General features: G+C 42.7%; 1 protein-coding gene across 8 annotated transcripts in view; it reads right to left on the bottom strand.

Annotated features, from left to right (window-relative positions):
• Positions 1 to 22,783, bottom strand: part of ndst3 (N-deacetylase/N-sulfotransferase (heparan glucosaminyl) 3) — a 989,735-nt gene that overhangs the window by 623,184 nt on the left and 343,768 nt on the right. For 7 of the 8 annotated variants that reach the window (XM_048537072.2, XM_059646033.1, XM_048537017.2 and 4 more), the window contains one exon: positions 22,515 to 22,610. The exons of the other annotated variant lie outside the window; for it this stretch is intronic. The gene's annotated coding sequence lies outside the window, so the exon portion shown is untranslated. The remainder of the gene's footprint in view (positions 1 to 22,514; positions 22,611 to 22,783) is intronic. 8 annotated transcript variants of the gene reach the window in all.

The following is a 22,783-nucleotide window of genomic DNA, read 5'->3' as shown; positions in this document are numbered from 1 at the left end:
CCCCTCGAAGCCACTCACAATCCTGACTTGGAGATATATCGCCATTCCTTCAAAGTTGTTGGTTCAAAGTCCGAGAGCTCGATCCATAATGGCATTGCAGGTCAATCCACAACACAAGAACTACAACAGTTCTGGAAGGCAGCTCAATACCACCTTCTCAAGGGCAGCTAGGGAGGAACGATAAATGCTGACCCAGGCAGCGATACTCATATCTTATGAATGAATTCAACAAAGTGCTACGTTGCACTCTTTACAACAATATTACAAGATTTAGTGCAGTTCCACATTTTGATTCTAATAATTTGAGAAAAACAGTTTTAGACAGTCACTGAAAATATTCTGAGAACTCAGTTACAATCAGACAATCAGAATATACACTATCTTCTAGAAGGACAGCATGGGGGAGTGCAGGTGAGTGGGAGGACTTGTATGTATGAGTCATGTAGGAGGAAGGATGGGTGGTAGGCAATGAGCAGGCATATGCAGTAACCAACTCTCATTTCCTACCACTGCTATCTACATCTGGCACACAAGCGCGTCTGTACAAAAAGCAACATCTTGGTTAGCTGAGAATAGGTGAAGAGAAGCTTGGGATTGATGTGCTAGGAAACAAACCCACAAAAATTGTTCCACCACCATCACTGTCTACTGTGGTTTCGAGGCAATTCTTTTGTTGCGAGCGGCCTTACAAAAGTTAGCATTTAATTCTTGGAGCAACATGTTTGCTTTGCAAGCATGCTTTCTTGCAATTAAGAAGAGTGCTAGAAAGATCTAAATAAGCGGTTAAAGTAAAAATACCAATTGCTTAAAGTGCTTTGATGCAATTGTTTCTGATCCATGGCATAAAATTGGTCTTACACCGAATGGTACACTTTGAAAATGTTTACTTGTGTAAAGGTCTCCAACACGTTCAAAGATTGCATTCTTCAGGTGCAAGGATCAGTCAAAAGCTTTGCTTGCCCAATTGTAACATGAATTGAATGTCCCAGCACTCAAAACAGTGGCAATCCCAGCCAGGGAATTGGCAAAGTGGCCTGACCTGCCAACTCAATCTACACTGGAGACGTCCAATTTTCCATGCTCCATATAAGAATATAAGAACCAAGAAATAGGAGTACGAGTAAGCCATCTGGCCCACTGAGCTGCTCCACATTCGATACAATCATGGCTCCTGGAATGGACTCAGCTCTACTTGCCAGCCCAATCACCATCACACTTAATTCCTTTGCTGTTCAAAAATTTATGTTTGCTTCAAAAATACAGTTAGACATAGCTTATTATTTACTTCAAATAGGTCTCAAAATCAAAATTCTTTGAACTGCACTGACATAGATTTAGACAGACAGAGAGGCCATTTGTCCAATATCTTTCCCATTATCGACAAAAGACAAAACCTCCCACAGCGTTTCTGGCAGAAATGAATCAGGCAATCCAGTTTTCGAGATGGATACAAAGAGCTGCCATGAGGAGGGTGAACTATCCGAGCAAAGGAATGCCTTGGGCCTCTGAAGGAAAGACTCAATTTATTCCTTGGCTTTAAACAAAAATGTCTACGCAACGTGAGCATCAGTGTCTGGGCCAGCAATTATTGCCTATCTGTAACTATTCTTGTGAAGATTGTGATGAGGTGCCTTCTTACATTCTTGCAGTTCTTGGAGTGTAAGGACACTCACAGTGGTGTTAGGAAGGGAATTCCAGGATGTTCATCTGATGGTCTTGAAGGAGCAGCTATGTAGATCCCAGTCAGGCCAACGAGTGGCTAGGGATGGTGATGTTTCAATATTTCTGCTGCCCTTTCCCTCTAACAGTAGAAATATTGGGTTTGGAAAGTGTTATTCAAGGAAATTTGGTGAGTTGTTGCTGTGAAGCTTGGAGATGGTCTACACTGCTGCTACAGTTTGTCAGTACTAAAGGGAGTGATCATGTAAACTGGTGGTGCCAGTCAAGTGGACTGCCTTGTCCTGGATGATGTCAAGCTTTATGAGTGTTGTTGAAGCTGCATTTTTTTTCAGGCAAATGGGGAGTGTCCCATCACACTCCTGACTTGCAGATGGTGGATGGGCACTGGCAAACAGGAACAGAGTTAATCCCCATAGACCTTCTAGCCACTGACCTTCTCTGGTAGCTACTGTAATTATATTGCTAGTCCGGTTCAATTTCTGGTCAATGGAATTTGGTAGGATTTTAATCGTGGGGGATTCAGCCATTATCAGTAATCCTTTTGAAGTTCAAGTTATGACATTTAGATCCTGGAGATCGTCCTTGCCTGACACATTGCCAATGCTATTTGTCATTTATTGGCCCAGGCCTGAATATTGTCCAGATTTTGTTGCATTTGACATGAGCTACTTCAGTATTTGAAGAGTTGCAAATGGTCTTGAACATTGAAATCATCAGCAAATATCCCCAACATCTGACTTTATGATGGGGTGGGGGGGAGGTCATTGATGAAGCAGTTGAAGATGGGATTGAATAGACCCCATGTAAGATCCAGAGGGGTTGTGGCAGGCTTGATGTGGAGGAGATATTCCCTAATATTGGAGGAATCTAGAAGATAAAGTGATTTCTTTTTCTCTCTGAGGATCATGAGTCTTTGGAACTTTCTTCTTAATAAGGCATTGCAAGCAGAGTCCTTGAATGTTTTTAAGGCAGAGGAAAAGAAATTCTCCAGGAGAAAAAAAAACAGTGTGAATGGTTATTAGGGGTAGGAAGGAATATGAATTTGAGGTTATGATCATTAGCCATAATTTTATTCAATGGTTAAATGAGGGTACATTCATATGACATTCCCATGAGGAACTCTAACAGTGATGCCCAGGGACTCAGATGACTAACCTCCAACAGTCAGAACAATCTTCATTTTGTGCCTCGTCTGACTCTAACCACCAGAGAGTTTTTCCCGATTCCTAAGGATCTTGTTTTGCTCAGTCTCCTAGATGCCCCACTTGGTCATATGTAGCCTTGATGTCAAAGGCAATTATTTTCACCTCATCTCTGGAATTCAGCTTTTTTGTCGATGACTATCATGAGGTTGGGAGCTGAGTCACGCTGGCGGAACTCAAACCGAGAGTTCACAGGATATTGCTAAGCAAGTACTACTTGATAGCATTGTTAATGACAGGAGGGCATGCAAGGAGCAACACAGGATTACTTGCATGTCAAAGAGTGAAAGCATCATGTAATATAAAGGGCTTGAGTTCCTTCCACTCTTTACTGACGATCAAGAATAAACTGATAAGGCCATAACTGACCAGGTTGGAATTGTCCTGCTTTTTACGTACAGGCAATTTCCCACATTGCCAAGTAGATACCAAATGTATAACTGGACTGCAACAGCTTGGTTGAGTTTGTGGCTAGATCTGGAGAACAATTATGACTGGGATGGTGTCAGAGCCCATAGGTTTTGCACTATCCAGTGCCTTCAGGTGTTTCTTGATATCATATAGGGTGGATGAAATTGATTGATGCTGGGGACCTCAGAAGGAACCGGAGATGGACTTGGCACTTCCAGTTGGAAGCTGGATGCACATATTTCAACCTTGTCATTTACACTGATGTGTTAGAGAACTGGGATGTGTGTGAAACCTCCTCCTCCTGTTTAGCTGTCCACTACCATTCACGACTGGATATAGCAGGAATGCATAGCTGATTTATTGCTTCGGGCTTTGTTTAGCCCTTTATATTACATGATGCTTTCACTCTTTGACATGCAAGTAATCCTGTGTTGCTCCTTGCATGTCCTCCTGCATTGTGCACTGAAACAAACATGCTCCTTTAGCTTAAGATAATAAAATGTGAGGCTGGATGAACACAGCAGGCCAAGCAGCATCTCAGGAGCACAAAAGCTGACGTTTCGGGCCTAGACCCTTAAACGTCAGCTTTTGTGCTCCTGAGATGCTGCTTGGCCTGCTGTGTTCATCCAGCCTCACATTTTATTATCTTGGAATCTCCAGCATCTGCAGTTCCCATTATCTCTGCTCCTTTAGCTTGACAGTAATGGTAGAATGGCAGATATGCCAGGTGCTGAGGTTACAGTTATTTCTGAGTACAATTCCACTGCAGCTGAAGACCCCCAGTGCCTCAAAGATACCTGTTTTGAATTGTATATTTGTTTAAAATCACTCCCTTGTAGCATGGTGATATTACCGCACAACAATGGAGGGAATCTACAATGGGAGGACAGCAGCGTGCCTCTACATGGACTGTGCAGTACTCACACCTATCAACAATGTCTCAGACACTTGCATCTGGAATTGATGGATAGGTGAGAACAAGCTCAAGCAAGTAATCCCTTGCTGACAGTTCTGTCTCTGCCTGCTGTAGACACGGTCTACCAGTTATATCCTTTGGGACCCAACCAGCTCATTCAATACTGATCCAACCAAAGCACCCTTGCTCATTGATAATGAAATGCCACATCCAGAGTACATCATGTTGTATAAAGCAATGATTTCTGAATGCGTTATTGTAGGAATTTGCACTAAGTTTAACCCAATCTGATGATGCTATACTGGCTTGGGTATGAAAATCAGGAGAATAGCCGGCATTGCAAAGTTGACAGATGTGTTATTTATGTCTCCCAGTAGTCTTAGTAGTAATATTTAACTAGCTGGTGTCCTTTCTTAAAATCACTTCTAATCAACATGTCCAGGCACATTATTGCACACCTCTGGTGTATGTGGGTCTTGAACTCAGACTTCCCGCCCAGAGGTAGAGGCAATACTGTCATTGCTGTAAAAGCCCATAAAACTTCCCGGGGTTACTTGTACTTAATTCATAGCACACAATAAACAATATCTGGTTAAGCCAAGAATCTCTACAGTGGTTGCTCCAATACCACTGTGAACCAAAATAGGTTTTTAGATGGGTTAAGGAAAGAGGATTTGTTGCATCACTTTTCCACCCACAAATACCACATGATGATCACTGGGGGAGCATTACTACTTCACACCACAAGAGAAAATGGCAAAAAACAAAATCAATTAGACCCAGAACAAGAATTTTTTAGAAGACCAAGCGAGTTTACAGATTTAAGGACTCTACACTTGAAGAATTATTCATGCAGACAGTCAGCAGCTACAAGCACTTGATAAAACAAGCATGCAATAGGAAATTTGTGGAAAGACCAACAAGGCAGACAAAGCTCTCTAGGCTAAAGCCTTTACATTGGACCAGAAAACAAGTACAGAAGAATCAGAATGAGCTAGTTAGAGCTTAAATGTTATATGGAGGAGGAATGATTTGTAGGAGCATTTCCTGTTCGGGGTTTGTCGAAGAAGCAAATATATTTGGCCTATAACTCAAAATTAATGGTTTAAAGAAAAATTGTGCATGGTGATCAAGTTAACTCAAGTTTGACATGATTTGGTTATTTCAACGAATAGTTTGTTCATGTTAGGCTTGATGCAATGGTGGGTGTCACTGCTTTATCAGGCAGAAGAAGCTGAAGTTATAGTCTTCAGGGATGAAATTACACGGTCCAAGTGGCATATTTTGCAAGATTAAAAGATACGCTACAAGCCATTCTGCAACACAGACTACACTAGATAATAGAGAATGTAATTCCAATTCAGGAGAACTCTTCAGCAAGAATGTGTGTTTGTTCTCAAACCTTTTCAAAAGATAAAAGAAACTAAACTGTATAGGAGCAAAAGTTCCTTTGAGATGGGATACTTTAATTGCGACAATGCAGCATCTCTTTATAAAAGTATGGTAAACTGCTAAGCCTCTAACCATCCAGGAAGATTCCACACCTTTAAATGTGTCAAGTCCAGGAAAAAATTTGAGGAAATTACCAGAATAGGTGTAGCTTTCCTAGAGATAAAACCAAACTAATAGTGTTGGGGATAATGGGAACTGCAGATGCTGGAGAATTCCAAGATAATAAAATGTGAGGCTGGATGAACACAGCAGGCCAAGCAGCATCTCAGGAGCACAAAAGCTGACGTTTCGGGCCTAGACCCTTCATCAGAGAGGGGGATGGGGAGAGGGAACTGGATTAAATAGGGAGAGAGGGGGAGGCGGACCGAAGATGGAGAGTAAAGAAGATAGGTGGAGAGAGTGTAGGTGGGGAGGTAGGGAGGGGATAGGTCAGTCCAGGGAAGACGGACAGGTCAAGGAGGTGGGATGAGGTTAGTAGGTAGGAGATGGAGGTGCGGCTTGGGCTGGGAGGAAGGGATGGGTGAAAGGAAGAACAGGTTAGGGAGGCAGAGACAGGTTGGACTGGTTTTGGGATGCAGTGGGTGGGGGGGGAAGAGCTGGGCTGGTTGTGTGGTGCAGTAGGGGGAGGGGACGAACTGGGCTGGTTTAGGGATGCAGTAGGGGAAGGGGAGATTTTGAAACTGGTGAAGTCCACATTGATACCATATGGCTGCAGGGATCCCAGGCGGAATATGAGTTGCTGTTCCTGCAACCTTCGGGTGGCATCATTGTGGCAGTGCAGGAGGCCCATGATGGACATGTCATCAAGAGAATGGGAGGGGGAGTGGAAATGGTTTGCGACTGGGAGGTGCAGTTGTTTGCTGCGAACTGAGCGGAGGTGTTCTGCAAAGCGGTCCCCAAGCCTCCGCTTGGTTTCCCCAATGTAGAGGAAGCCGCACCGGGTACAGTGGATGCAGTATACCACATTGGCAGATGTGCAGGTGAACCTCTGCTTAATGTGGAATGTCATCTTGGGGCCTGGGATGGGGGTGAGGGAGGAGGTGTGGGGACAGGTGTAGCATTTCCTGCGGTTGCAGGGGAAGGTGCCGGGTGTGGTGGGGTTGGAGGGCAGTGTGGAGCGAACAAGGGAGTCACGGAGAGAGTGGTCTCTCCGGAAAGCAGACAGGGGAGGGGATGGAAAAATGTCTTGGGTGGTGGGGTCGGATTGTAAATGGCAGAAGTGTCGGAGGATGATGCGTTGTATCCGGAGGTTGGTAGGGTGGTGTGTGAGAACGAGGGGGATCCTCTTGGGGCGGTTGTGGCGGGGGCGGGGTGTGAGGGATGTGTTGCGGGAAATGCGGGAGACGTGGTCAAGGGCGTTCTCGATCACTGTGGGGGGAAAGTTGCGGTCCTTAAAGAACTTGGACATCTGGGATGCGCGGGAGTGGAATGTCTTATCGTGGGAGCAGATGCGGCGGAGGCGGAGGAATTGGGAATAGGGGATGGAATTTTTGCAGGAGGGTGGGTGGGAGGAGGTGTATTCTAGGTAGCTGTGGGAGTCGGTGGGCTTGAAATGGACATCAGTTACAAGCTGGTTGCCTGAGATGGAGACTGAGAGGTCCAGGAAGGTGAGGGATGTGCTGGAGATGGCCCAGGTGAACTGAAGGTTGGGGTGGAAGGTGTTGGTGAAGTGGATGAACTGTTCGAGCTGACTCCTCCCACTTCCTACAGACTAAGGGGGTGGCCATGGGCACCCGCATGGGCCCCAGCTATGCCTGCCTCTTTGTAGGTTACGTGGAACAGTCCCTCTTCCGCACCTACACAGGCCCCAAACCCCACCTCTTCCTCCGGTACATTGATGACTGTATCGGCGCCGCCTCTTGCTCCCCAGAGGAGCTCGAACAGTTCATCCACTTCACCAACACCTTCCACCCCAACCTTCAGTTCACCTGGGCCATCTCCAGCACATCCCTCACCTTCCTGGACCTCTCAGTCTCCATCTCAGGCAACCAGCTTGTAACTGATGTCCATTTCAAGCCCACCGACTCCCACAGCTACCTAGAATACACCTCCTCCCACCCACCCTCCTGCAAAAATTCCATCCCCTATTCCCAATTCCTCCGCCTCCGCCGCATCTGCTCCCACGATAAGACATTCCACTCCCGCGCATCCCAGATGTCCAAGTTCTTTAAGGACCGCAACTTTCCCCCCACAGTGATCGAGAACGCCCTTGACCGCGTCTCCCGTATTTCCCGCAACACATCCCTCACACCCCGCCCCCGCCACAACCGCCCCAAGAGGAACCCCTTCGTTCTCACACACCACCCTACCAATCTCCGGATACAACGCATTATCCTCCGACACTTCCGCCATTTACTATCCGACCCCACCACCCAAGACATTTTTCCATCCCCTCCCCTGTCTGCTTTCCGGAGAGACCACTCTCTCCGTGACTCCCTTGTTCGCTCCACACTGCCCTCCAACCCCATCACACCCGGCACCTTCCCCTGCAACCGCAGGAAATGCTACACTTGTCCCCACACCTCCTCCCTCACCCCCATCCCAGGCCCCAAGATGACATTCCACAATAAGCAGAGGTTCACCTGCACATCTGCCAATGTGGTATACTGCATCCACTGTACCCGGTGCGGCTTCCTCTGCATTGGGGAAACCAAGCGGAGGCTTGGGGACCGCTTTGCAGAACACCTCCGCTCAGTTCGCAACAAACAACTGCACCTCCCAGTCGCAAACCATTTCCACTCCCCCTCCCATTCTCTTGATGACATGTCCATCATGGGCCTCCTGCACTACCACAATGATGCCACCCGAAGGTTGCAGGAACAGCAACTCATATTCCGCCTGGGAACCCTGCAGCCATATGGTATCAATGTGGACTTCACCAGTTTCAAAATCTCCCCTTCCCCTACTGCATCCCTAAACCAGCCCAGTTCGTCCCCTCCCCCCACTGCACCACACAACCAGCCCAGCTCTTCCCCCCCACCCACTGCATCCCAAAACCAGTCCAACCTGTCTCTGCCTCCCTAACCTGTTCTTCCTTTCACCCATCCCTTCCTCCCAGCCCAAGCCGCACCTCCATCTCCTACCTACTAACCTCATCCCACCTCCTTGACCTGTCCGTCTTCCCTGGACTGACCTATCCCCTCCCTATCTCCCCACCTGCACTCTCTCCACCTATCTTCTTTACTCTCCATCTTCGGTCCGCCTCCCCCTCTCTCCCTATTTATTCCAGTTCCCTCTCCCCATCCCCCTATCTGATGAAGGGTCTAGGCCCGAAATGTCAGCTTTTGTGCTCCTGAGATGCTGCTTGGCCTGCTGTGTTCATCCAGCCTCACATTTTATTATCTTATAATAGTGTTGGGGCATGCTTATTGTACTTAAACCAAGAGGAGTCCATCAAAATATATGTTGACCTAATACAGTACAACAAAGCAGCAGAATGGGGAATCCACTCTATATTCTATAGTAGATACATGTTTAATCAAAATTTTCTAAAAGTAGAGCTTTCACTAAACTTGATATTAACAGTGGCAGATACCAATAGATGAGTAATTATGACTGTTTGCTACCTTTATGACTTTCTTCAGGAGATTTTGCATGAATAGACTGCTAACTTGGATTGCTTCAGCACCAGTAACTGACTATGCCCGATGTTTGACAGGGTTTAGAAGATGGATGCTATTTTGATACACCAGATGTTCAAACGCATAAAGGGTAAACCTTTTAGTTGGAGCTGAGGAGGCATTTCTTCATCCAGTGAGTGGTTAGCAAGTGGAATTCACTAGGCCGAAACATTGTGTGTTTTCAAGAAGCAGATATGCCGAAAGGGATTAAGGAATTTGGCGGGGGTTGGTGGGGGGGGTGGTGAGATGAGGGTTTTTAGCTCAACTATCAGCCATGATCTTCATGAATAGCAGAATAGTCTCAAAGGGCCAAATGGCTTACTTCTGTTCCCATCCTCTGTATTTGTATTAACATTGGATACATGTAACTTTAAAACAATGACAGAACAAAGGGCTTGCCCTCAACAATGTGTCAAATTTGCAAGAAATCTATTCATTTCTTGAGACACATGATCAACAAGGGTGGAATAATGTCTACCCCAAAGAAAATGAAAGCTGTTGATAAGTTTTCCCACTCTGAAATGAATCCATGACCACAAAGATTTCTAAGCATGGCAAACTAATACAGCACAACAAAGCAGCAAGAATGAGAGAAAATGGCAGCACATCGCCCGATTTTTAAAGACAGAGATTTTGAGGAGGGATGGGGTAAATAGAACTCTACACAAATTACAAACGTCAACAATGGGAGAAAAACTTTGGGGAGATATTGAATACTTTAGTGAAAGAATTCATGTTGGAACTGGTGTTAAGCCTCACCCATTCTGATCATTGCCATATTGTCAAAATATTCCCTTGGATCCAGTCAAGGAAAGCAGAACGGTGGCAGCATCACAAGAGGTGATGGATAAATAAGGAATTATACTCCATGCAGTTATTTTCACAAGATGAAAGCCAGATACCATTTTTTCTAGTAACAAGGAGCTGATATGTGTTGAAGATTTCTGATTTAATAGCAGGGTTGTGGCCTTAGATTTCTGAAGTCCTTTTAAGGAATACAAATTTGATGTATCCTGAATACCTGATTATTTTTAATAACTGAACATTTCACAGACATTTTTCCCCTCGGTCCATCTGTATTAATTCTCTCAGCCAGTTCCATACAGTTTGCACCATCACTACCGTCACCAGGAATACAAAGCTTTCACTTCAACTTGACGTTTAAATTGCAGAATTGTTAAGATATCAAATATGCTTTGGGACTCCTATTCAGTGCAATATTTTAGAGTGGAATAGAAGTCTAGAAGATGACCCACAGAATCGTCGTGTATTGTTATTCTTTTATTAGTTAAGAGCAGCATGTGATGTTCAATATTGACAATGCAGGCGTAATCGGTGGGTTTAGATATAAGTTGTCAGAGTCAAGTTGACGGAAATCGATGGATATCATCTAACTTTTTGTTTTCTATTGCTCAATAATGTGTAGCAACAATAAAGATGAATACTGGGAAAATTGACAAATCAGTTCAAGTTAATCCATCAAAGCCATGCTGTCTGTACTGCGACCTGTTCAACAGTGGGAAGACTCTGGACATATAATATGAAGACACCATCCAGACCAGAGAGGTAGTTCTGGGAAAAAAAAACACAAAACTGATTTATTATTAACCTAGAATAACTCCTGGTCACTCATCATTCTCGCCTTCACCAAGCTCTCTGGGCTCCTTGACCCCGAGAAGAAAATATGTTGAATTCAAAATTCTTAAAGTTATTTACAGATCACACAGAGGAGTTATTCCAGCTCTCTGCAGTCAATCCTCCATATTATGTATGCCAGTCTGCTCACTCGTCCTCTGATTATGACCCTCTGTGAACACTCCTTGCATCCCTGGCAGACCATTTGAGCTTAACCCCTGCAACTCCATTGAAATCGTCCCACCTTGTTGCTTTACTTACTGACTTCAGCTCATCTCTACTGTCATTCCTCCTAAGTGTTCTACAATTGATGTGAACACAATGTTTCCTTTCGAAGATGATGTGTTGGTGTAACAGATGCAGTGAAGGACAGTGCCTAGCTACGAACCTGGAGGATACCATTCCATTACAAAGAGGATTCACCTGCCTGCCCCCACCACACACCACAAATTAAACTGTCAATCTCTGTCTCCCTCCATATCTCCTTTTGCAGCAACTTCCCTTACTATATATCTTTGACATGGTTGTATTAGTGCTTTTTGCTTAGCTTTGAATCAATATTTTTGAGGACAATTGCATGAAGCAGATTGGGTTATTTTCTATATTAGTGATGCTATATAAATGCAAACTATTCGGATGATGGTTGTGATGGTGCAAACTGTTTGGAACGGGCTGAGAGACTTAATGCTGTTGGATCAAGGGAAAAATGTCCATGAAACGTTCAGTTATTAAAAATATTCAGGATACGTCAAATGCATCAGCAATTTAACAGGTCAGTGCTGTTTGTGGATAGCATAAATGATAGAAAGGTTACTTGTCCCTCTGCTCACAGTGGGGAGGCAGCATGGGCAGAACAGCAACATCCTGTCACGTTTTTTTACATGTGCTTTCAAGATAGTAAAGCTTAGAGCACATTTTGTAAGTGATGTTGGAATAGCTTACACTATCACACATAAATCTTGCAAGGTATGTTCTGAATCAACAATGATGTGAAAAATACATGCAACTGCATTCAAATAGATTCTTAGAGAGATGCAAAATGGTCACAAGTTAGCTGTGTTCTGAATTTAAATATCTGGATGTAGTGTATGGGCTTTTCTGGTGAGTATAACTTTGCTTTTGAGATACTGCATTGCTTGTTCATTCTCTAGTTTGGTTTGAATAGCTGGAGGTGGTTGCATTTTTAAAAATATAGATAGGAAGACTTATAACACTTGATTTTGATCTGCTAACATAACAATGGTTAACAGAGCTTCAGAAATGTTGGTGACCTTCCAGTTTGACTCACTTGACATCAAACAACCTACTGTATGTGTTCTAAACAGGAATCAAGGAAATTTTACATGCTGACAACACTGAAAGGCCAAGTGACTGGACTCTATTCAGCAATCTGTCCTTTACTTCTTTGTACACGTAATGTGGACATTCCTGGCAAGGCCAGTATTTATGACCTATTCCTAATTTCCGTTGAGAACATGTTGATAAGCTATGTTCTTGAACAGCTGCAGTGATGCTAGATTGAGTCATCGAGTCATACAGCACAGAAACCCTTCTGTCCAACTAGTCCATGCCAACCATAATGCCAAGCTAAACTAATCCCACCTGCCTGAGCCTCCAAGTTTTGTCATGTACTTATCCAAATGTCTTTTAAACATTGTAACTGTACTCCATCCATCACTTCCTCTGGAAGTACACTCCATACACAAATCACACACTGTGCGAAAAAGTTGCCCCTTTCTATAACTGGGTGACCAGAACTGGACACCATACTCCAGAAGAGGCCTCAATGTCCTGTACCACCTCAACATGATGTCCCAGTTGCTATTCTCAAAGATCTGAGCAATTAAGGCCAGCGTGCTAAACGCCTTCTTAACCAGTTTGTCTACATGGGACACAAACTTGAAACCATTATGTTCCTGAATCCCTAGGCGTCTCAGACAGAAAGCTTCAGGATTTTGACCTGGTGATAATGAAAGCATGAAAACATTGTAATGCGAGGTTGGTAATGCTGTAAATAGGTTTCTGAAAACACTGTCATGTGTTGGAGTTCCAACAAGAAGTTGGATTCCTACTCCATAGTCTTACCACCATGTGCAGTTTAGCAACTAATATACATTAACAGTCTAAGGTTTTGGAGTAAGGAATGTAAGCCTGAGCTACCACTGATATTTCTAGAAACCTTACAACAACATAGTCAAGCTTGGTGACAGTGATGCAGACATCTATTTAAGGAAGATGATTTTTGTTTTCCTCAGAGGAACCTGAAGAACCGTGATGCACAGTTGAACAACCATGAGGCAAGAGGTCCTCAGAGGATTTCAAGAAGATGGTTCAATGATTCACTAAAGTCTGGTGAAGTAATTGAAAACTTGGCTGAAGTGAATTACTGAGAGACATTCTCAGAAGCGGCAGTGTTCTGACACGAGGTTAAGGCTTAGTTAACGTATATTCATATGCTAGACCTAAATATCACGGTAATGGTTAAAAAGAAGCCCTCCAGGAAGCAAAGTAAATGCATGAACTGCCAGTTTGAAGTGCTGGCATTGCGATACAACGAAGAAAGTGAAAGGAAGCTAAAGTACTTTCAACATTAAAGGGTGCTCTCACTACAACATCATGTAGTAGCACACAGGATATTCTTGGTGACCTTGTCCAAATAGTTATGAAGCATGAGAATAATTTTGTGCTTTTATAGAAAAACTGGAATTATTTTTGTTTTCACTTGTTGATCCAGAGACACTATCAGGATGACAACAGGCAATGTTGAAAGTTCTGCTGTCCTGTCATTTCATCTAAAATGACTCCAGATGCAGTTCCAACAGTCTTGACTGAAAATCTTCCGGTTCAAACAGCAATCTCTGCAGAAAGATTGATTTTGTTGAATGAGTCCTTTCAAGGAGTCAATCTATGTACTTCCTGACAGTTCACTTATCTCTTCATCCAAGAACTTTAAAAAAATGACACAGGAATTAAGGTTTTGTTGCTTGATATTGCAATCAAATGGTGGGATTCTTCACCTCTTCTTTGATGGTGTAAGATCTCCTCAACAGATGAACTTGCGAAAAAGTGATATTTGTGTGAATGCGTGCAAGTGTGTATATACACGTGTGCATGCGCATGCGTGTGTTTGGGGGGGATGAAGAGGCAGCGAAGCAATAGGGTTTTAAATATATCTAAGGCTCCATGAGAATGGCCTATGCTAGATGTAACAATTAATTATTTTAAGAAGCTACGTTTAGTGGATCTGATCCAGTGATTGTAAGATCGATGAGGCTCTGTGTATAAAATGCTGCTTCCACTATTTATCATGCAAGTAGTCTATGAGGAATGTCATCAGGCAGGAAGTACACATGGTGTTCTTCCTGGCATGCTCCTCTCCATTCCTAGTTAAGCTACAATTTGTCGCCAGCTTCATTTTGGAGTCTTGTCTACGAAAGGATGATGGTATTGAAAGATCCTGTGCATCACAGCCTCAGAACATTACAGCAGGAGCTACACAAAGCAGTGTCCCAGGCCCAACCACCTTCAACTGCGACATGAATAACTTACTCTCCATTATAAACTTAGAGGTTACAATTTTACTGATGATTGCACAGTGTTGAGTTCTATTCACAACCTCTTAGATAACAGTCTATGTCCATATGCAACAAGATTCAGGCAGCATTTCAGAAATGTGATTAAATGCTTTCTGCTTGTCTGGATGGCTGCAGCTCCAACAACATGCAACAAACTTGATACCATCCAGGACCAAACAATCCATTTGAATGCAAGTACCTCAACATTTTCACCATCAATGCACAGTTACAACAATTGTACCATCAACTAGACGCATTCCAGAACTCACCAAGGCTTCTTTAAGATCACCACCCAAGCCTGTCTTCTCCACCACCTCCAAGGGAAAGGAAAAAAGATGTGTGGTAACATCTCCACTTAGAAGTGCCGCTGACAAGCCAGACACCATCCTGACTTGGGACTGTGTTGCTATTCTTCACTGTTCCTGAGTTAAAAAGCAGGTCGAGGGTTTGGAAGTCACAATCTCCTCTTTGCAAGTTAAAAGTGTTACCAGTGCTAAGACTAGCATCTAAATATAACTCAATTTACATCATTGTTTTTCTCTAAACTATGTTTAAAATACTAAATAATTTTCTATTAATTTGGCACTGTCATGTAAACTTTAGAAATTTATTCAATAGAAATATATGTTCTGAAAAGTTTAATTTGTCTTATTTCAGTGTATCACTGCAGCAATGCAGTATTCAGTAGCTCTTAGAACTGGTTAAATAAAAATTTTGACTGGTTGGAGTTCAGACTGGCTCACCCCAGTGCAACAATCAAAGGAGCATTTTGAGGGCTTGATTGCAGCTAAGATTTTTCTTGAGCAGTCAGCGAGCTGTCTTGTTGCTACTCCAATCTGGGAATCAAATCTAGGTCAAAACAGTTTGCCTGTTTGACTCAAACCAGGAAACATTCCATTTCCTGGCCTGACCTGTCATTTCGCAATAGTGTTTGTGATGTTCTAGTCAAATCTGATCTGACCTTATCACACAGCGGTTAAAAACACTGCGGCCTAGAAATTGTTTCCTGCAGCATGAACTGGGCGTACGGAACAATCCCCATACACGAATGGTTAGACGTGAGGCACTCTCAACAATGCAGGTCATTTAAATGAGACCAGCAAGCTACAGACTCATACTTTGTGTTCAATTTCAGGCAGCCCAGCAGTGAAGGATAGAAATGGAGCCAATCTTTTAACACTTGTATCTAAAGTAGTACACAATACAAAATATGCACTTCCTAACCACAGTTTCAGTCATTTTCTGTCTATTATGAGCACAAGCACAACCCCAGCTAATACCTACCAGTTACATTGAAATAAACATAATTAATAAGTACAAGGTATCACTAGTCTGCTTGCAGGTGAACCTGTAATGGATTCTAAACTGCTGTTTATCAGTATCTGACCCACATATGGTTAGTTCAGGAGTATGAGGAGCAATGAGGTGACCAGGAGCAAAGAAAGTGATTAGGATGGAGGGGACAACAGTTGGTAAGCAGAGTCACACCAGGATGGGGAATGTATGAACTGATAACTGTTCCATAAATGCCCCTGGGTCCAAGCTGAGGCATATTGGGGTTACTGGATACAGTGCCTATTCAAAGAAGTGTCAACTGGAACGTGCACCTATAAAATAATCCTCCTTTTTCTTTATCCTTAGTGATTGCAATGTCCAATGCACATATTTCTCAAGTAGGACTAAAAATGTTTGCTGAAGCTATGGGTAAATATAATTCCTTTCCCAAATGTACTGAGGAGTTACTTTAACCTCCTCCTCTCTGCATCAAAGTAGGTCTGTTTACGTGCAGTATATAACGAAATATTGTAGAATTGATTGCTATTTCACCTTTATCTCAACACAAACCACTTCCAGTTTTAACCAAGGCAGGATGAATCTGCTCACAGAATGCAGGTCAAGCATTGAAAGCTTTCAAGTTGTCGACATCGCCTTGCTTTGACCGAGATTTGATTTTTAAATCGTGTCAGCCAGGCTTCCCAGGCCCTAGGAAAACCAGCAAGTAAAAGGAGACAAGAAGGGCTTGTGCCATAAGAAGAGGGCCCTTGTAGCATTGCTCACAGCCAGCATGACAGCACAAGTGCTTTCTTCAAGCCCAACCGAGGAACACTAAATCCCTCCCAAATGCTCTGCCTGCTGCCAGCTGACACCTTTCCCTGAACGTTGAAATCAGAATCAGCACTTCCGCCACCCCCCAAAAATGAAACAATTATTGCCTCCTCCACACCACCGCCGCCGCCCCCCACCACCCTGCTCATCGGAACCATCAGGCCCAGCACACCCTGACTCTCTTGTAGTCATTCCTCTGAAAACAGGGCACCAGTTTCCTGAGCACTCCACAAGATCAGAGCCCCTCTGCAAACCAACAATTAGGCCCATGTCTCACCCACCATCCCCCTCCTCCCGGACCTTTGAACACAACCAGTAATCTTTCCCAATCTACTGATTTGTTGCGTCTTTGTGCTGTCAACATTTTTGCCCAACAACAGACCGCTGATTGCTGGGAGGAAAGCCCACAAGAAAAAAAATAGGCAGCAAATTTCCATAACTCTTCATCTCCACATTCACTGAGCCTCAAATATTAGATCATGGACATAATTGACTCACCGAGTTTCTCTTGGTATAATGTACATATGTATACCTTGGGTCCAGCAGCTTTGATTCTTCCCTTTTTTCCATCCCCACCAAGGCAAACCACCCTCCTGGCTCCCTCTGCTGTTGCTCTTTACTCATGTCTTTCTCTACCTGATCCCTGAGACCTCCTGATGATCTTACACCTATTTCCATTAACCACTGATCATTCACTATCCTGTGAGCAAACAGATATTGTAATCAAAAGCCTCTCACAAGGTACAGTCCCTTTCGCTTTCAAAATTACCACCATCAGCGATTCCTCAAAACCCCAGCTAACCATGTAGCATAATGAGATGGGGAGCAATTTCCTCAATTAGGGGGTGGTGAATCGGTGGAATTCATTGTCACCGAACTGTGGAAGCTTAGTCATTGAGTGGGCATAAGACAGAGATAGGTAGGTTCTTGGTTTGCAAGGGGATCAAAGGTTATGGGGAGAAGGCAGGAGAATGGGGCAAAGAAACATACCAACAATGATCAATTGGCAGAGCAGACTCGATGGGCCAAATGGCCTAATTCTGCTCCTGTGGGTGACGGCATTAAGGGCTTTTTTTTAATATTTTAAAGCTATGATAGCAATACGAGCTGTTGCTCTTGTTGAATGGAGATATTAACTGTATTAACTATCAGACTATATTGGAGAACATGTAAATTATATCAAAGCAGGGCCTACTTCTGTTATCATATGCTCCTGCATTAATTTTTCCTGTTCAAGTGTTTCAGCATGTGTCACAATTTAGAAATTAACCATTTCAACAAGGCACAGGTGCAGATTCTTTATTATTACCATGGAGATAAATCTATGACCAATAACATAGTTTAATTCTGGCAGTATTGAAATATCACCAAAGCAAGAAACTGTGCCAACTCGTGGAAAATGAGGTCAAGAAATTCCTTTGGAACACAGGAAACAAAGCACACATGCTGCACCTGGACATTCCCAGCTACTCGTAAATTGCTTCCATCAAAATATTAAATTTAATATTTTGCAAGTGGAGTTTGATGAGGAATACCCAATGAATATTTGAATGTGCTGAATGAAAACCAAAAAGAACTGCAGATTCTGTAAATTAAGAACAAAAACAGAGGTTACTGTAAAAGCTCAGCTGGTCTGGCTGCATCTGTGAAGAAAAAAGGTCAGAGATCAGAGATAGAGTTTCAAGTCCGGTGACCCTTCTTCACAACCGACTTGAAACATTAACTCTGACTTTATTCTTCACAGATGCTGCTAGACCTGCTGAGCTTTTCCAGCAACTTCTGTTTTTGCTCCTGGATTTGAATGTGCTTGCTTGTTAAAGTGGCTCAATGCAATATCGTCCTTCAAGCAGGTTTGGATTTAATTTGTCTTCTCTACTTGACTCACGAGGTTGGTAGAAGAAGAGAAGACTTGAAATCTTAGTAGATCTGTCACTGATGGCGGAATCAGACATACCTGAGGCATCAAATGCACTCACATTTTTAACCGCAGTGATTACTAGGTGATGATGAAATCTGGTATGCTGTACTGTATTCGGATTAGCAGATTATGTAGAACAGCAAAGTGGCTGGACCTCGGAAGCAGTCCTGTGTGGGCCCTTTCAATCTTCTGAAGGAAGAGGTCCACCATACTGCTGGTATGGAAATTAGAATTGGAGATAAAGATGCTGAGAGACATTAGACCTCTGCTCACATAAAGCCTCTATCAGGGCTGGATAGCAGCGTAGCAGAGATGCTGCTTGAAGTGATGAATCACCATTTGGCAAGACATAGTGTGTCCCCAAACTGGGGTTAGAGCAATTAAAGCAGTTCAATCAAATGTTTTATTGCAATTTGTGCACCAATCCAAATTCTAGGCAAGGAAATACTGTTTCGCATCATTCAGCTAGAGAAGGGCTTTTCAGATGTCTAGTAATTAATATCTTTCTGTAAAGTAAGCAGAACCAGGAGTGATCGTCTGGTTTTAAAAGCTAAAATCAAAGGCAACCCTGAATGGCAGAATCAGTCATTCAATACCAGATAGATCAGAGTTGTTTCATTGGCCTGTGTGGATCACGAACAGAAGCTGAGAATAGCTCCCAGAAATGGACTCTATGTACTAGGCTACCCTGTAAACTGGCACAGTTAGCAAGTCAGACATAATTACTGAAAAATCAGCTTGAATTTTAAAAGTGCTTTATATTGTAGAATGTTTTAACGGGTCAAACTTCAACAAGAAACGTGTACAGGTTTAATGATTCTTAACCTCAGCCCTCATTAACCTATGTTTCAGATCTCTTCTCTTAGGTAAATGGGTGCATCTCAACTAAAAGCATGCACATGCTTCACATTAAGGAAACAACGTCTCTATCTTTTTAAAGATATCTGTCTATGAAGAAATGGAATCCTTTATGATTAGAAAGGGAATAATGCAATGTTGGGGTCTTGCTCCCAATAACTGGAAAGCAATGTCTTCTAAGGTATAAGAACACAAGAAGTGACAGCAGGAGTGCACTGTCTTTTAGTACAACCATGGCTGATTTTATGCCTTAATTCCAATTTCCCACCCCTTTGATATAAACTTGGATTCTGTGAGTGACTGAAAATTGGTCCCCCTCACTCTTAAGTCTATTCAACAATGGAGCATTCTTATGATCCACAAGAGCTTATGATTTGATTAAGCTTGGGCATGGGGACTCCATGTGATGAAAACAGTCTTCTGCCAAATATGATATTTTATAAGACTGTTGTATTATAAAGCTTGCTGTTTAATTTTTAGGTGTGACAGAATGATCTAGATTGGTGGATAGTGTGAAATGATGCTGAAATTTGTCCAGAGGTAGGCTCAAGCGCTGTGTTTGTGATGGGGGCAAAACTTAAGTGTAGTTTTCAAATCTTGATGCTAGGAAAATCCACAGGCGGATCTTGAGATTCAAGAAAAACAAACCCAGCTCAGTGCATCAGGAGACTGTATTCAGCTTGTAAGGTACAGATATTCTAAACAGTCACAGGACAAGTCAACATAAAGAGTTAGCCAAGCACTGGGTGCAAGGACCCAGTGGAAATGCTGTGGGACAATAAGGCTTCACAGGCACAGACAATGCCTAACCATCACAAAGAAATGCACTATTTGTACAACAGTCACTTACAGATAACGTACGGAAGTAAGACAGCTTCAGAGCAACTAAAATATTAGTGACCACACATACGAAGAGGTCTATATAATACAGCATCCACTCCTTTAAGTAATATACCTATGATGGATAGAACACCTCCACTGGAGAAAGCACCTGAGGCATTCCTGGGAGAGGTAGCTGATTTGGATTAATCACAGAACCTGTCGACATCACTGGACATTGTGTTAATTTTAAGCTTGATGTAGGAGCAAGGGCTATTCTCCTATCAAACATCTTAGCACTCTTGAATATGCAAGAATTACTGCCCACAGAGATGCTTATAAATTATACTGTAAGGTAACACACATTGTTCACAAGCAAAAGTCTTCACTTGTGAGCCTGCATGCCTACCTCAACCTCAACATCATTAGAAGTGTTGCAGGAGACTGACAGAGAACATCTAGTCTTGAAACAAAACATTATTAACCACACAGTTAAGGGCTAATAGCAGGACACTTCATTGTGTTTTACAGATGCAGAGTGAAAACCAGACTGAAGAAAGAATACAGTAAATTTACTTATATTAGCATAAGACAGCTGCTTCATATTGTCAACATACAGGAATTCATAGACATCAGAGGATTGGCAGAAATGTTCAATAGTGTACCTTCTAAAACAAAACAATCAAAGCCAACCACTGAGATGGTGGTGAGTGAGGAGGAAAATTTCACTACCATGATTGAAAGATTGAAAAAGTCTACTTCAACTGTCAAACAACAACAGACAGCAACAGAAGACATCAAACCTGATTAACAAATTAAGGGAGATGAACTACATACAATCTATATGTAAATTAGACAAATTTTGTCCATATGGTTAAGAACAAGAAATTGTATTGTCTAAACACCCAGAATATCAAAAAATAAAACACCTATTCCAATCAGAAAGATTTTACCTGATCCAGAAATCCTGAATAAATGTGAAGGAGGAAGTTTCAACAGAGCAGCTGCCTTCCATTGTGGACTTGCCTGAGTTTAAAGTCTTCCTGAGGTTATGGGGGAAACTACATGAGTTAAGGCAGGAGTCCTCTGCAAAGGAAACTCAAGAGATTAAGGTTCTGAGGAAGGGTCACTCGACCTGAAACATTAACTCACCACAGAAGCTGGCAGATCTGTGGAGCTTTTTCAACAATTTCTGTTTTTGTTTCAGAAGATTAAGGGTTCTTTAGATCAGGGAATGGACGAACAATGTCCCCAGCAAAGGATATCCATCAGATAAAAGGATCCAGTGGAGAAATGATGCATGGATCAGAATTAAGACCCACATTCTCCGAGCAGAAGATCTTTCTCTTTGGATTTAGAGGAGAATTATATGTTTTCTATCCATACTGTTCACATTTGTTGGTGGTTATGGTGGTGAGATGGGGAAGTTATATTGTTATACACATGGTTAAAGAATGTGTTAACTTCAGGGACAAAACCTTTTGGGAGATATGGCATAATGCAACTGAAGAAGTTAATGTTCATGTTACATTGAAGTTTACCCCAATGTCACAGATAGATCTTCAGGGAAGAAAGCAGGAGTTCTGCATCAGCTTTCAGAGGGAGCAGAGTTATTCTGAGCAGCTCCCTAGATACCTCAGTAATTACACCCGTGTAGTAATAGAAGCTGTACTTATTGCTGTCATGCAATAACACATCGTGTTAATGAAGACAGATGCCTCTTCTGTTTTGGCTTACCAATGTTCTATCCTCTACCACTGGTCATCAGACAGACCTTAGAAGCAGTACAGAAAAAAAGAGGATTGGCAGCAGTAAACTATCACCTTGAACAACCCTCACCTTTTGCTATTTACTGGCCGCTACCATGAAGTCCCAGCAGTGGAAATCAGTAACACCAGAATATTCACTGTGTGGCACTTTTCTGACAAATGTTGCTCCCTGCTTATCAGTCCACGTTGGGATATCCAAGTCTCGATGAATATTGGCAAGAATTATTCAGTTTTCTACCCCAGCACAAAATTATTGATAATAAGAACAGTAATTCTAACATTGGCTGATAGTGCTGGATGACTGATATGTGTGGCCACTGGAAATGCTTCACTTGATTTTTAATTCTATTGCAAGAGATGTTAAATAGTGGCTGAGATTGTACATCCAATTGACCGTATTATATATTCTAAAGTCAAAATTATCCCTAAGCAACCTTACTCAATTACATTTTTGGCAGTGCAAAGAGCTTGTAACAACCACATTACGAAAGCTTAATACGTAAGCAAGAACATTTTCATTAATTGCAAAAGCGTAACAACGAGCTGAACCTACCTTTCAGTGAAATCCTCTTCTTCCCGCAATAAAGACACTGCTAAGCACCAATGCAGAAGGATATGTCCTGATTCCTGATTTGCCTGCTACAACTGCCTAACCAAGGTAAATAAAGATGAAGATAAATTAATGCATGGTTCTTAAGTCTAAAGCTTTGCATGAATTAGTTACCTGGTTACAGCATGCAGGAAGAAGTGTACCAGTCCAGTGAAAATAAATGCACAATTTTACAAGGCAGCTGACTGTACACTTTCAATCTTCAATTTTGT

This window comes from Stegostoma tigrinum, chromosome 1, assembly GCF_030684315.1.
Source record: "Stegostoma tigrinum isolate sSteTig4 chromosome 1, sSteTig4.hap1, whole genome shotgun sequence".
In the NCBI taxonomy this organism is placed as follows: Eukaryota; Metazoa; Chordata; class Chondrichthyes; order Orectolobiformes; family Stegostomatidae; genus Stegostoma; species Stegostoma tigrinum.
Note: the sequence above shows the minus strand (reverse complement) of the source record. Positions and strands in the feature narration are given on the sequence as shown.